This window comes from Gossypium hirsutum, chromosome A05 (assembly GCF_007990345.1).
Source record: "Gossypium hirsutum isolate 1008001.06 chromosome A05, Gossypium_hirsutum_v2.1, whole genome shotgun sequence".
Classification (NCBI taxonomy): Eukaryota; Viridiplantae; Streptophyta; class Magnoliopsida; order Malvales; family Malvaceae; genus Gossypium; species Gossypium hirsutum.
Genome location: NC_053428.1, coordinates 88,665,909 through 88,678,878, shown reverse-complemented (window position 1 = coordinate 88,678,878; position 12,970 = coordinate 88,665,909). Strand labels below are relative to the sequence as shown.

Genomic DNA, 12,970 nt, shown 5'->3' with positions numbered 1-12,970 from the left:
ATTTGATAGCCTAATTTTATTGCATAAGCTATATTTACAATTCAAAACTTAATACATAAACCTTCTAGCCTATACATGCCCTACTTTAAAATATTTACACTTTCAAAAGTACGAAAATGAGTTTGATAGTTTGGTGACGATCCTTGACTATCCCTGAGCCTTCAGTAGCTACTATAACTTAAAATAGGCAGAAATCACATAGAGTAAGCTACAAAGAGCTTAGTAAGCCAAATACAATTGGTTTAACTACTAAAGCATATAATTACAATTCAACCATAAAGATTTATAGTCATTTCATAGAATAATTCATAAGCTTAACTGTGCTCCTTTGTTTGCATTTATGTCATGCTTTATTTCCAAATTCCATACATATTTCACAGAGATAGAGTCTTTCATATTCAGAATTTTAGTACGATTCATACGTACCTGTACAGGTTATACATTTCATAAACTCGTTCTCATATTTCGTACTCTTTCATCAGACGGTTCAGAAACGATATAGATACTCGTAAGAAAGTACAACGTCGAAGTCCCGGACGTGGTCTTACATGTAATTCAATATCGATGCCTCTGTCCCAGACAGGGTCTTTTACTAAATCAGATACGATGCCGATGTCCCAGACATGGTCTTATACATAAATCTCAATCGAGGCCTGTGTCCCAGACACGGTCTTACACGATGTCTCAGACAAATGTCAACTTTGCTTAGAAACATACAGAGCTTTTCAAATATTATCATATTATCATGTTTTACTCCAAAGATATTCACCAGGCACTCAAGGCCATCCAATACAGATTACAGTTTATATGTGCAGAATTTATTTCAATTAACACGTAATTGTAATTTTACTTACCTCAGACGAATTTCGGACGGAACGAGTCGACTATTCAACTATTTTGGACTTCCCTTGATCTAAGTCTGATTTTCTTTGTTCTTGATCTAATACAATTCAAATTCAACCATTCAATCATTCATTTCACTCAAAATAATCCATGAACACATATTTAGGGCACTTTTCATTTTAGCCCTTACATTTCCATACTTTGACAATTTAGTCCATTTTTCACAAAATCACAAATATGCAAAAATTCACCAAGACTATAGCTTGGCCGAATATACATGGCTTCCATACAAGCCTAAATAACATATTTAATTCACAATTTAGTCCTTCAAAACCTCATTTTCACAAATTAGCCCAAATAGCTCTATTTCATCAAAATTTCAATGACAAAACTTATAAATCATCTACCAAGCCTTTATGATTCATTCAAAAACATCACAAAACTCATGATATCAACAATGGCATTTCATGAAATCTTTATCAGAAACTAAAATTCAGATGGGCTTTGAAGAACACGAAACAACAATCACAAAAACGTAGAAATTATCAAAAATCGAAAATTCATACCTTAATCAAGATGAACAAGGGTCAAACCTTAAATAAGCTTATTTCTTTCTTTTTTTCCTTTGATTTTCGGCAAGAACAACCTATTATGGACACATTTCATGTTTATTTTTATTTAATATATCATTTATACACTTTTTACCATTTTAGCCTTGTTAATAAAATATTAATTTCCATCCACTAATGTCCATAATTTTCCATACCATATAACAATAGTCTAATTGCATCTTAAAGACATCATATTTAACAAGACAAATCAATTAGGCACTTAATCAAATAGAAAGCTACTTTTGCATTCACTGCGATTAAGTCCTTTTTCATAATTAAGCACAGAAATAGACAAATTAAATCACAGAAATTTCGCAGATATAAATTCACATGTCATAGACACAGAAAATAATATTAAAATATTTTTCAAACTCAGATTTGAGGTCCCGAAACCATTATTTAGGCTAGGGTCAAAACCAGACTGTTACAATTTATCCACTTGGGCTTACATGGCCCATCCCGGCCCATCATGGCCCAAAGCAGCCTAAGCTTATGAGAGCACACATGATGGCCTCAACCATCACGTCAAAGCTCCCACATGTAACACCCCTAACCCGTATCCAACACCGGGACAAGGCTCGAGGCATTTTCAAAACTTACACTTTCAGTATACTAACTCGGGTCACAAAATTTCATTTGAATTTAAAACTTTTCAATCATGAACACCTTGTCCCTTGTATAGGCCTTCGAGACCTATAACATATCAGAAGGCAATGCCAGACGAATATAGGTGATCGTGTTATTTCGTGATAGGTTTTAGCTATTTATAATTACTCGTTCTTGAACTAACTATTATCACGATGCAAGCAAGTGTACCTATCGAACAGTAGTATAGTTTTAGCAAGACCGGATTGTCGAACCCAAAGAAACTAAAAGTACTAGTAATGACTGTCTTTTTATTATCTAGCCTAAGAATAAAGAGGTTTTGTTTTAATTAACTAATTATCTAAACTAAGAACGCACAAAGAATAAAATTGGGGAATTGCTTTTGGGAAAATCGATTGAATAAAGACAATACCTAAGGAAAAATCCACCTAAACAGTACTTGTTATTCTGGCTCCGAATCGGACGATTTATTCATTTAACTTGTTCCGTAGGAATCCCTAAGTTATGTTATTATCCCTATTCAATACTAATAACGTCTACTCCCTAGATTGAATAACCGAGACTTTTCTCTAATTAACACTCTAGGGTTGCATTAACTCGATCTATGGATCCCCTTATTAGGTTTCACCCTAATCCGGCAAAATCTTGTCACCCTATTTCTAGGCTCGCAATCAACTCCGCTTAATTATGATACATATACTCTTAAACAGGGTCTGTTCCTCCTCTAAATAAGAGCTTATCTTGAATCAGTATCCTAGGATATCAAAACAAGAATTAAGAACACATAATTAAGAACAAGTTAAATATTTATCATACAATTCAGAAAATAATAACAAGATTCGTCTTAGGTTTCATTCCCCTTAGGTATTTAGGGGATTTAGTTCATAACTAAATAAGAAAACATCTCAGAATAATAAAGAATACAAAACATAAAGAAAACCCAAAACTCCTAAAGGGGAATTGAGGAGAGATCTTCAGTCTTGATGATGAATCCGGTTTCTGAGATAGATCAATTGGCTTCCTTAGTGTAATTCCTTACTCCCATTGTCTCTCTTCTTTTCTTCCTCCTCTAGGGTGTATTTATAGGCTTTGGGATGCCTAGAAGCCCTCAAAATTAGTCTTTTCTGAATTGGACTCAACTTGAGCTCGGTAGGGACACGCCCGTGGCACATGCCTGTGTTCGATTACTTCAGGCCGTACTCGAGCCTGCCAAATTGACACGGCCGTGTGGTCTACCCGTGTGAGGAGGCCCAGACCGTGTTGATTTTGTACTTTGGCCAATTTTCTCCGTTTTTGGTTCGTTTCTCGTTTCTTTTGCTCTCCTATGCTCTCCTAAGTATAAAACATGAAATTAAAGCATTAGCAGCATCGAATTCACCAATTCTAATGAGAAATCATCCATAAAATGCATTAAACATGGGTAAAAATATGTATAATTTATAGTTTATCAAATACCCCCACACTTAAGCATTTTCTTAGTTTATCATACATTGAGAATTCAACTAAAAGAACATAAAAGTTTCAACCATTCCAAGTTGAGTATTTAATCATGCAAACATAGGTGTCTCTCCGCATCTAAGTAATTACCTTTGATTAAGAATATCACCAAGTTTCACATCCTCACTAAAGATTCACTCAAATCACTCGAGGTGTTTAAGGACAATAAATGAAGCACTCAATAGTCAATAATGAAAAGTCGTTACCATAGGCTTGCATGAAAATCAAATCTCCACCACTATAATTTAAGATGATACATCAATCAAAAGGTCTTTAGAGGGTTGTAGTGAGGCTTCGTTAGGGGGTGTGGTCACAAGCTAAAAGAAAGGGTTAGAATCAAGATTGAATTGAAAAATTACCTAACTAGAAAAAGAGTTAATCATTACTTGCATACAATAGTGTAACGCCCCCATACCCGAGACCATCGCCGGAGTCGAGCACGAGGTGTTAACGGACTTAATTCATTAATTAAACAGTTCAAACAATTTATTTTTAAAATTTCTAGACAAGCTGGCTAACTGCGTCACAGTCGCTTAAAAATTCATATCTCGAGTTGTGAAAATCAAAATTAAGATCTGTATATTTTTCCTGAAACTAGACTCATATATATATCTACTAATTTTTTTCTAGAATTTTTGGTGAGGCCAATTAGTATAGTTTATTAGTTAAATTCTCCCCTGTTTCAGGGTTCGGCTACTCTGACCCCTGTGCACTACGAATCAAATTTCTTTCTGTACAGAAATCCAATGACTATTTCATTTGTTTCACTTAAAAATAGACTAATAAGAAATCCATAAATATAAATTTTGAGTCCTAATTATTTGTACACAAATTATGGTGAATTTCTAAAGTTAGAATAGGGAATCCAGAAATTGCTTTGACCCTATTTCACCTCATAAAATACAACTCTTTTACCTATTTTGTTTCTTCCACATGAAAATATATTTATTAAGATTCAATTATATATTTTATTCATCATCTAATTCTATCTCTACTATTTTTAGTGATTTTTCAAACTCACGTCACTGCTGCTGCGTGATTCTGTTTTATAGCCAATTTCACCATTTTATGGATTTCCATATATTAGTTAGCACATAAAGCATGCGTGTTATCAAATATAATCTCGATTAGCCACTCTAATAGCTAATAATTCTCAAACATTTCCATGCCAACCATGAGCTATATCATAAGGTTATATACACAAAAGGAGTATAATGCTATACATGCCATATTCCCAAAATATGCAAGCCACCATACCGAAATGGCCCGTTAATAGTGTGAGCGTGCCTCCGACCGTCCTGATCTCCAAACCGGCTTGTCAAAAATACAAGGAATGGAAGGGAAGGAGTAAGCATAAATTCTTAGTAAGTTCACATGCAAATAACAAGTAACTTAACAAAGCAATTATACCAACCAACATTAGCATAATATCACCAAAACATATATCACATTTCAATTCACCATTCATCATCTTACTACATTATTGTTGTCATATCAAGTCTCAACCCGAGGGTTAAGTACACACCTGTCCAAAGTGCCCATTCCACAACACTTACCAATACGTCACTTGCATCTTGAGTATTCTTCCATTTCACTAGAATTCTACGCATTGAACACATCGGAATATAACTCGGATACATGGAAAGTTTGCACATAAGTGCCACATATGTAGCCAAGCTACCATGTAACCCGCCCATAAGCGAACTCGGACTCAACTCAATGAGCTCAGGCGTTCGCATCCATAAGTGAACTCGGACTCAACTCAACGAGCTCGGATGCCTAGTTACATCTCACGAACTCGGACTCAACTCAATGAGTTCGGACGTTCGCATCCATAAGTGAACTCAGACTCAACTCAACGAGTTCAGATGCCTAGTTACATCTCACGAACTCAGACTCAGCTAAACGAGTTCGGACGTTCGCATCCATTAGTGAACTCGGACTCAACTCAACAAGCTCGGATGCCTAGTTACATCTCACGGACTCGGACTCAATTCAACGAGTTCAGACGTCCGCATCCATAAGTGAACTCAGACTCAACTCAATGAGTTCGGATGCCCAAATATCTGAATCTATTCCTAGCGTTCAACTGGACTTTCCTCATTCGTACTCCTTTACCATTCTCCTTGGAATACCCATGACGATACTTCGGTAGTCTTTCACATTTTTCACATAATTCATAAAATTTTTGCATGTTGTCCAACAATGACCACAAAGCATAGAATTGCATGATAAAAATCATAATATCGTATAAATAGCATTAAATGATTTAAAATAACTGTTATATTACAATAATTACATATGAACTTACCTCATATGTGAAAATGGTCGTTTTTACCATTTTGTCCACAACTTGGTATTCTGCCGATTTTAGCCCGAATTTCAATTTTCCTTGCTCTATCATGTCAAATATAGCCTAATTAGGACTCATATTATTCAAATCAACCCAAAATCATATTTTGGAAAAATTATAATTTTGCCCCTAAACTTTTACATATTTATACTTTTGCCCCAAATCTCGTAAATTAAACTTCATCCTATTTTCTTATGTTTTATGATATGCTAATCATTTTTTCCCTGCTACAGTAACATCCAATTCTCACTCTAACATGTACTTATGAACATTAGGTATTTTTATCGATTATGTCATTTCAGTCGTTTTTGCGTAAAATCACTTAGCAAAAGTTGTTTAACACAATCTCAAGCTTCATATTCTACCATAAAACATCAAAATTCATGCATATCATTCATGGGTAAATTTTTAAATATAAACCCTAGCTCAAAATATTGGTTGAAACAGGTAAATCGAGCTACGATAATTTCAAAAATGTAAAGAACATTAAAAACGGGCATAGAAATCACTTACAATCAAGGCTTAAAAGTGTTGAAACCCTAGCTATGGTGGAGAGCAAAATTTGGCAGCAACTTATGGAGAAGATGATCATTTTTGTGTTATTTTTCCCATTTTATTTCATTTAATATCAAAATGACCAAAATGCCCTTCCTTATTAAACTTTCAAAAATTCTATCCATGTCCAATTTTTATCCATAAACTTAGAAATTGGTAAAATTGCTATTTAAGACCTCTTAATTAATATTTCAAAGCAATTTCATACTAGAAACTTCTAGAATGCAAATTTTGTAACTTATTCAATTTAGTCCCTAACTTCAAATTAAGCACTTTATGCATAGAATTTCTTCACGAAATTTTCACACAATCATGAAATCATATCATAGACCTCAAAATAATCATAAAATAATTATTTATATCTCAAATTTGTGGTCCCAAAACCACTATTCTGATTAGGCCCTAATTCAGGATATCACAAATAAAGCGTCTCTCATAATATAAAATTACAGATATGTATACATAGTTTTTTTTAAGAACAAGTTAAATATTTATAGACTAACTTATTACAAACAAGACATAGCTAAGCAATTTCTTCAACTCAAATCTCGACAAAAATAGGGATCAAATTTAGGGGATTTTAAGAATAATGGGTTATGGGTTAATATTGAGGTCAATACAAGGAATGGCTTGTTAGGCTCAAATGGGTTTACTAAGGGTTAACCGTGGAAGTAGGCTTTTCATGGCATGAGTGGGTTAATCCTAAGTGCCTTAATCATTTCGATATATCAAATCAAATGGTGTGGACTCGACATGCATAATCAAGTAAGTTCTAGAATAACAGTTCAATACTGAAGCACTCAAAGCAATAATAAAAGTGAGCATGAAAGAATAAATAGATGCTCAAAAGGCTCAAAAATCTCACAAAAATTATGGCTTTTTTGATTTTTAGACTTTTAAATTCCAATTCAAAGTAATATCTAGACTTGAGGGAACAACCTATAATTTTAAATTCTTAAAGATCAACTTATCATGCTTGATTCTCTAATGTCTTAAAGTTTAAACAATCAATGCACAAATCTCTATGTTTTAATTCAAGATATATCGATCAAAATCATAAATCAATTAAAATTTATCCTAAATATGATATGAGAGTTTTTCAAGAGAACAAGGTGAGTATTCAGGGATTTTTCTGATAATAAAATGAATGCCCCCCACACTTAAGATGTACATTGCCCTCAATGTAAAAAGATAGATATTATAGAATGTAAAAATAAGATAGGGAGAGAAGTGAAACTTCCTGTATGATGAATTCCTCGAACTAGAGTTTTGGAGAGTAATTGGTTTGAGAATGGAGAAGGATACTCCAGTGGTCGTAGAGGTTCATTAGTCCATAAGTCCTGCGCCAAGAGAATATTATATCTAGTAGTAGCTATGGTCGTGGTCGATAAGGACATGACAGTCGTGGAGAACCTTTCCCGGTGGAGTTTTAGTTCCTATGTGACGATGAGCTTAAGAACTCTATATAACTATGATAAAATCAGGAACTTTTTAGGAGATATTAGGAAGAATAATTACTCAAAAAGGAATAACTGAATTTAATAATCTAAAATCTAATAAAAAAAGTAGTTTCAATAAAAATTAAAAACATAAAATAATAAATAAATGTTTTTAAACATCTTCATCGATGGATGGTTCGCGAGGTGGGACTGGCGATGAGATGTGGAGGTGCTGACAAATCTGTTAAAGAGTAGCATCAATGTCAAATCGTTGAAAACACTGCTGCTCGAATCGGGTGAGGAGCTCAGAGATGTCAGCATATGAAGCTGCCGCATAAACTGGACGAGAGGGTGGTGGTGGCTGAGTCGGTGGTCCTCGTGCTGTGGGGGACATCATCAGGAATGTCCTCGTAGGCCTCCTCTTCGGTAGATTGGGTGAGACGGTACTGGGGAGGGTAGGTTCCTTGACGCCTCTCAATCATCCTCATGCTAAGCATGCTCGAGATGCCTTATGGAGACATTTGGCCGATGAGGGTGAGGGATGATTCTTGGGCCGCGGTGTTGAGGAGCCCAAAGTGTCGCGCCAGTCGAGTGATGTATGGGCCAATGGAGATGGCCCCCTTTTGATGCCACTCCATCTGGTTTTGAATTGTAAGAGCGATGAAATAAGCAAGGTTAATGACGTGCCCTTGCGACATGCACCATAAGAAGTAGACGTCGTGGGTGTTGTCGACGCCAGTGCTCTCTTGCCTCCTTGTAATCATGTGAGCTAAAATAACGTGTAAATACCTCAGGGATGGTGGGAGAATTGATTCCTTCGAGCGGCTAGGATTGTAGGAGGCCATGCTAGAGGCCAACGTGTGCCAGCACTTCGAGGGAGAGACATGTATGTGGCGACTAAGAGCATGTAGTTCATTCTCCTCCATGAACTCCTCTGTATATAAGCCTAGTATAGCACCAAACTCTTGGACGCTTAGCTGGCGTATTAATCTGCCTAGGCAAAACTGGACCGTACCGGGATCATCGTACCTTGTCATTACGGTCTGGAGATAGAACATTAAGCATAGTTCCATCGTGAGCTCGAGGTATGTCGACTCGATAATCCCGAAGAATAGCTCCCAAGGGTCGGTGGTTAGGAGAGCCCGAATCGCGTCAGCCATTTGAACTTGTTCTACGGCATCCCATTCGATGCAGCGGCCTGCAATTAAGGGTTAGGCCCAAAGTATTTGGAAAAGCTCTTCTTGGGGCCCTTGGGGAAACTGCAGGAGAGGGTGACGAATTTTTGCGGTTGGACCCGCAGAAGATGACGCTCCCTTCCTCTTGTTCGAGGCATGTACGACGGCCTTTTTACCACGTGAGGATGACATGGTACCTGCGATTAGAATCATCAAGTCATCTTGATGAGTGGTCGAAGTAAAAGGAATACGATTTTTAACTAAAAAGCAAACTTTCAGCCACAATCGAACATAACTAATATAATAATTTCATGACCTTATCATTGTATGTAGTAATGGCATGTGTAAGAAAGAGGAATGAAGCTTTCCTAACAACATGAAATGTATGATAAATAATTGAAAAATACAAATTTCGTTAGAGAACTTGCAGGGAAATATCATGAGAATGAGCATGGTAAAATCATGGGTATGAAGTTTTCCTAATCACTTGGTTTAACATGCAATGTATAATAGCTAACTTAAGAATTCGAACTAAATGATAAAATAATGAGCAAAATGAAAAATAGTTCAAAAGCAATGAAGATTATGTTGATAATAAGCATTAGAAATAAGTAAAATAGAACTGAAAGGAGTAAACAAATGCTAAGGGAGAGAGATTGAGCATCAAAAACGAAGTTAGAGGTGGCGCACGAGCGTGGCAGGGAGGCCATGTAGAGTAGCAGGGGCTATGGTTAGGGTTTTTGAATGGAGAAGAAAGTGAATAGTGCAGGGTATTTAGAGATTTTGAGGCACACGGCTAGGACGCACACCCGTGTCCCATAAATTTCAACCTATGTGATTCACGAATTTCAAATTTGGGCGCGTCTGACATTTAGTACACGCCCGTGTTCCTAGGGCGTGTGAGTTCACACGGCTGTGTCTAGCTTTGTTCGTTTCTCCTATGCCCGTGTGTTCAAGCTCCACGCCCGTGTTCCTAGGGCGTGTGTTAATTGGACAGGTTCAACCACGGGTGTGTTGCACGCCCGTGTTGTTTTAACAGGTTAGCCCACGGTTCTTCCACACGAGCATGTCGCACGCCCATGTTGGTTTGGCAAGCTCGACCAGGCCATATCGCACGGCTATGGCTTTTAATCATAGCCTGTGTTGGGGAAATCTTTTTCCCTGATTTCACACGGCCTTAAGCACGCCCGTGTGCTTGGCTGTGTCTCTGTGGAAGCACTTGTATTCAAGATTTCTATTAGTAAGTTAGGAGTTAAATACCAAAATTTAAAGAAATTAATATTGTTAGTGCTCGGGTTGCCTCCCGAAAAGCACTTATTTATAGTCTAAGCCCGACTTACCTCTCCATTGTATGATCATGGTGGTTCGAGGAGTTTATACTCCTCATTCCTGCTGTCAATCTCATCAAAATAAGGTTTGAATAGGGTGTTGTTTACCTTAAAAGTGCTGAACTTGGGATAACTCACCTCCACCGTACCGAATGGAAAAATACTGAGTATCGTAAGAGGGATTTCCTCATTCGGTGTGGTAGTGACAATGTGGGGATCTGCGACATCTAATAAGACCTTATCACCAACCTTTAGTTGATTTGGAGAGGTATCGGGCTCATTTTGGCATAGTTTCGGTTTGTTGGTTGTTCTTGGTTTGTGCGTCCGCCATTCATTGACTTCCTCGATTTGTAGTCTTCGATCGTCATGAACAGGTCCTCTACTATTGCTTGAGAACGACTTGCATGCTTCTTTTAGACTCATTTTCTGCAAAGTAGGTTGCACCTTATTGTTAGTTTTAGTAGGATGGTTTAAATAATTACCTTCAATCCCTGATGTGTTGCCAGAATTTCGAGCTTGAAGGATGATTTTTCGTCTCCCACCCGGAGTGTGAGTTCACCTGTGCCAATTTCATTGATGGTTTTAGTAGTTGCTAAAAAGGGCCTTCCTAGGATTAAGGGAGTGTTGTTATCCTTTTCTATGTCTAGAACAATAAAGTCAACGGGAAATATAAATTTATCGATTTTGACTAGCACATCTTCAATAATACCTCTAGGGAATCTTATAGTTTTATCTGCTAATTGAATGCTCATCCTAGTCTGTTTGGGTTTCCCGAGACCTAGTTGTTTAAACATTGTGTATGGCATGACGTTGATACTAGCCCCTAAATCAGTTAATGCATAATTAACATCTAAAATACCAATTAAGCAAGGAATCTTAAAACTCCTTGGGTCTTTTAGTTTGTTGGGTAGTTTATTTTGGAGAATGGCTGAGCAAACTGCGTTCAGCTCCACATGTGACACCTCGTCCAACTTTCTCTTATTTGCTAAAAGCTCCTTTAAAAATTTTATTGTGTTTGGCATCTGTGATCGAGCTTCAATAAACGGTAAGTTAATATGTAATTTTTTCAAGAGTTTAAGGAATTTACCAAATTGTTCATCTGAGCGGTCTTTCCTTATCGCGTTGGGGTATGGCACATGAGGTTTATATTCGACAGTCACTGGTTTGTTTTTATTATAATCTACCTCACCTTGACCTTTGCTTACCACAGTTTCTTGTCTCGGTTCTGGTTCAGGCTCAACGACTCCTTCATCATCTTGGATATTAATTGTGTTGAGCTGTTCCCTTGGATTGGGTTCAGTATTACTTGGCAAACTACCTTGTGGTCGTTCGGAGATTAGTTTGGAAAGCTGCCCTATCTAGGTTTCGAGCCCTTGGATTGACTCTTGCTGATTTTTAAGTTCTATTTTAGTGTTCTGAAAACAAGTTTCTGACACCGAAATAAACCTTGAGAGCATCTCTTCAAGGTTTGGCTTCTTTTCCTGTTGGTAGGGTGGTTGTTGGTAGCCTAGAGGATGTTGTGGTCTTTGATTTCCTTGACCCCCCACGAGAAATTTGGGTGGTTCTTCCAACATGCATTATAAGTATTACTATATGGATTGTTTTGAGGTCGAGGATTATTACCCATGTAATTTAATTGCTCATTATCCATGTTGTGGGTATAAGGTTGATATTCTGAATTGTTTGTTCTACCTCCACTTACTTCGCACTGCATTACTGGGTAACCTATGAAGAACTAAGAAAACCATCAATCTTTTTATTTAAGAGTTCTACCTAATTAGAGAGGATGGTGACCGAATTGACGTTATAAACGTCGGCTGTTTTCGTTGGCTTTATCTTCATGACTTGCCACTGATAGCTATTCAGTGACATCTCCTCTATAAACTCATAGGCATCTTCCAGTGTTTTATTGTTGATGGTTCCGCCAACAGCTGCGTCAACCATTTGCTGAGTCGAAGGATTCAAACCATTGTGAGATGTTTGTACTTGGAGCCAAAGCGATAACCCATGGTGAGGGAACCTTCTCAAAAGGCCCTTGTATCTGTCCCATGCATCGTAGAGTGTTTCTAAATCCATCTGTACAAAAGAAGAAATATCATTGTGTAACTTAGCCGTTTTAGCCGGCAGAAAATATTTTAGTAAAAATTTTTCGATCATTTGTTACCAAGTAGTAATTGACCCTAGTGGTAACGAGTTCAACCTTTGTTTAGCTTTGTTCCTAAATGAAAAGGGGAACAACCGAAGATGAATGGCATCATCAGAAATGCCATTGATTTTAAATGTATCGCATATTTCTAAAAAGTTGGCTAAATGAGCGTTGGGATCCTCATCCTGCAAACCATCAAACTGAACAAATTACTGTATCATTTGAATAGTGTTCGGTTTTAATTCAAAAGTATTTGCAGCTACAGCAGGTCTAACTATGCTCAATTTAGTTCCTGTTAAAGAGGGTTTAGCATAATCATACATAGTGCGTGGAGTAGGATTTTGATTAACCGCAATTGCAGAAGGTAGCTAATTGCCTTGGTTTTCAGCCATCTCTTCGGTTGGGGGTTGAGTATCG

At 37.0% G+C, this 12,970-nt stretch overlaps 1 non-coding gene across 1 annotated transcript; it reads left to right on the top strand.

Moving 5' to 3' along the window:
* Positions 1-12,409: 12,409 nt before the first annotated feature.
* LOC121229975 (small nucleolar RNA R71) lies at positions 12,410-12,515 on the top strand. Its single transcript, XR_005927926.1, has one exon. It is a non-coding gene; the product is annotated as a small nucleolar RNA R71 (small nucleolar RNA).
* The last annotated feature ends 455 nt before the right edge of the window (positions 12,516-12,970 follow it).